Source organism: Hyalella azteca, unplaced genomic scaffold, assembly GCF_000764305.2.
Source record: "Hyalella azteca isolate HAZT.00-mixed unplaced genomic scaffold, Hazt_2.0.2 contig2480, whole genome shotgun sequence".
NCBI lineage: Eukaryota > Metazoa > Arthropoda > Malacostraca > Amphipoda > Hyalellidae > Hyalella > Hyalella azteca.
In genome coordinates this window covers 649,968-653,662 of record NW_025932753.1, presented here as the reverse complement: position 1 = coordinate 653,662, position 3,695 = coordinate 649,968, and positions in this window count along the sequence as shown.

Here is a 3,695-nt window from a genome sequence, read left to right as displayed (position 1 = left end):
AGGTGCACCCTGTCTGCACAGCTCAACTGCTGTTCTGTATGGCTGATGTCTGGCAGTATGTCATCAATTATGCTGTTGATTGGTAGATTTAAGAGTGCGTTCCAGGTTAGGTGTGTGTGTATGTGTTTAATGAAGTTGGCTGGGTCTGTGGGCGGAGGTATGGAATTAATTATTGTGAGATAGTAATTGTATGGAGTGTTGGCAATTTATCTGGGTGAGGGGGGTAGGTACTGAAAGTAATGGCAGGTACTGAGGGGGTTGTGGAGTGCTGATGCAAGGAATTGGGTGCCTCTCATGTCTAGGTATTCTTTCATAGAGAGGACTTTGGTTTCTGCATGGACATGACTGGATGGTGTGGTTTGGGTGCTGCCAATTGTGATTCTGAGGGCTGTGTTTTGTATGGTTTGTAGGTGTTTGTGAAGTGTGGGTGAAATTATGGGTACCCAGGCTGGACTTGCATAGTCTAGCACTGAGCGTATGTATTGTTTGTACACTAGTGTGAGGGTTTCTTTGTTCTGTCCGAATGTTCTTCCTGTGAGGGCTCTGAGTGTGTTTAGCCTAGGTCTGCATTTTGTTTTGATGTCCTGTATGTGTGGCCTGAAAGACATAGAAGTGTTGTAAGTGACACCTAGGATCTTGGTATCATGTGTGTGTGGTATGATGGTGTTTAGAGTGACTGTGGGTCTGTGTTGATACTCCTTTGTGTGGCTTGTTAGTAGTGTGCTTGTTGATTTGGTGGGGGCTACTTTGAGTCTGTTGCGTGCTAGCCAGCCCCTAGTTGTGTGATGTAAGGTTGTACTTGTGTAGAGCATGTGTTAGCATTGGTGTGTGTTGATGTAATTGTGATGTTGTCTGCGTAAGACAAAATGTGAATGTTGTCTGGTGGGGCTGGAATGTTGTGCATGTAAAGGTTTAAAAATGTTGGTGAGAGGACTGATCCTTGGGGTACTCCATTCGGTATGTTTTTTGTATGTGATATGCCATTGTAGTGAACAAATGACTGTCTGCCTGTTAAATAGTTGGCAAGCCAACGTTTGGTGTTGTTATGTAGTGTTGTTTTTATAAATTTTGTCTGTGAGTGGGAAGCGTGGGATGGCATCAAATGCTTTGCTAATGTCAATTGTGATCAGAAGTGTGCAATGTGCAGGTCGCTTGGAGTTAATGCCATCTTGTATACGTTGTGTTAGGTTAGTGAGGAGTGTGGTGGTGGAGTGATGGGTTCTGTAACCGTGTTGTGTGGGTGAGAGGGGAATGTGAGGCGTGGTTATGGAGAGTATGAGGTGCTCTAACACTTTGGATGATGTGCAGAGGAGTGTAATGGGCCTGTAGGAGGCTGCCTCAGTGGGGGGTTTGTTCGGTTCGGTTTCAGGAGAGTTATGATTTTGCCAGTTTTCCAGTTTAAGGGTATGATGCAGTTGGAAAAGAAAAGTTGACTATATTTGTGAGAGTGATGATACCATGCGGGCTGAGGTGTTTCAGATGAATGTTTGAGATGTCTGGCCCCATGGCTTACGAATTTTTGAGCTGTTTTATGACGCGTGAGGTGTCTGATGCTGTGGCTAGGATGTAGTTATTTGCTAGTGGAAATTTGTGTTTGCGCCTGTAAATTTGTCTGTCTGCCCTGTGCTTGGGTAGGTGACTGATGCTGGCATAATAATTTATCAATATGTTGGACTGTTATTTGCGGGCAGGAAGGGATGGTATCCAAGGAGGTAATTGCCGAGTGAGATGGGGTGAGTCCACTGTTGGAGTTAGTGAGGCTGTGGATTGTTCTATATAGTTTGGAGGAATCGGTCCTGTGCTCTAGTGTCACCACAAACTCTCCCCAGCGTTGCTTTTGTCTGTTCCTTATAGAGGTTTTGATTTGTTCATTCAGTTCGTGGATGTGGTCTGTAGTTGCTTGTGAGTGTGGTGTTGGTGTGCATTGTAGGTTGTTGCGTGTTCTAATGAGACTGGAGATATCAGGTGTGAAATTAGGGTTGTAATTTTTCCTGTTTCCCTTAGGGACATATTTCTTATCAGCTTCGGCGATGATGGTGTTGAAGTGGGTGAGGGTGTGGTTGATGTAGGTGATGGGTTGTGTGTTCAGCTCCTGGAAGTGGACCTCCATTTCCCTGGTGAATTGTACCCAGGAGCTTCTGTTGTAGTTGCAAATGGTTTGTGATGTGTGGAAGTTGGTGCCTTTGGTGGAAGGCAGTGTGATGATAATGGGTAAGTGGTCAGATGAGAGGTCTGTCTCTGCTCTCCAGGAAATCCTGTGTGATAGTGATGGAGCAGAAGGTGATATCTGGGGAGGTGGATCTATATAGGGCCTGATGTGGTATGTGCGTGGGAGTGAGTGTATTGTTTAGGATGAAGCGCAGGTCTAGTTGGTTACAGATCTCTACCCCTTGAGCAGTGGTGTCTTGTGGGTTGTACCAATCTGGGTGCTTTGTGTTGAAGTCACCTCCAAGGATCAGGTCTTGTAGTGTGTTTAGTGCATGGAGTGTGGGAGTGTAGCGGGCTGGTAGACCCAGTGAGTGTACTGGAGGAATGTATATGTTGATGAGGGTAATGTGCTTTTTGTGACATGTCTGGATGTGAAATGCCTGTAGGTCCATGTGCCTGTCTACTTGTGCCACAGCTCTGATATGCTGAGTTTTCTCCAAGTAGGCAACACTGTGGTGAATGTACGTAATCAATCCCCCACCCTCCCCATGTTGCCTATCCTGTCTGATGGAAGTGTATTTTGGGATGGATGGTGTCTTGTGCGAGTGCCTAAGCTTTGTCTCTTGTATAATGGCGATGTGAATTTTGTTGGAGTGCATGTATTGTTTAAGTTCAACATGCTTGTTGCATAGGCCATCAATGTTGAGTTGTAGGATGTTAAGGTTTTGATGGCGGGTTGGTGGTGTGTTGGCTTGTAGTCGACCGGGAGGGACTGGACGAGGTGGGGAGGGAGGCTCAGGCAGGGGGCGAGGTGGCAGCGGAGGAGCCGGAGGGCGCACCGGCACGTGGGGAGCCGGTGTATGCTGTTGGACATGCGATGCAGATGCGATGGTCACAGGGCGGCACAGTGAGCAGCGCCAGTTGCTGGTGTGGTGTCCAAGGGTTGGAAGTGAGGTGCACATGAGGTGGAACCAGCTTCCGCAACTGTTGCACGAGACAGATCTCCTCCTATCCCAGCGAGCTGATGTCACACGCTTGGTGCAGGCAGGGCAGTAGGTGATGGGGCCCGGGTTTAGCTCGATGTCACCACCAAGCAGGATGAGAAGGTACAGGGACCTGGTAGCCAGGTCTCCAAGTCCTCCATCAGAAAAAACAGTTGGTCCAATCCAACTGGGTAGTGCCTCCCAGGACGCAGCACTCTGGGGAGCCATCTCCCCACAGCTCCCCAGTGAGGTTGAAGTAGGGGCAATTTGGCCCTCCCAGAGGGGTCTTGCCACGACGCAGACGCCCCCCCAATAGCGCTTTGTGTGCTTTTGGGCAATGACTATTACCCAAGAACCTTGGAGAGTTCAGAATTCCATTAATAGGAGCAATGGTAGTGTGTAGAGTTGATCTTCACAACTAGAGTCTGAACCGTAATGTGCCTTTGGAACCCAATGTGCAGGATAGCAACATGTTGTGTTAGTATCTGTTTTATCATCAGATCAAGTCATCCAGATCTCTGTCTCTCTGTGTTGCCAGTATACGTGCTGTGTTACCAACTGTGT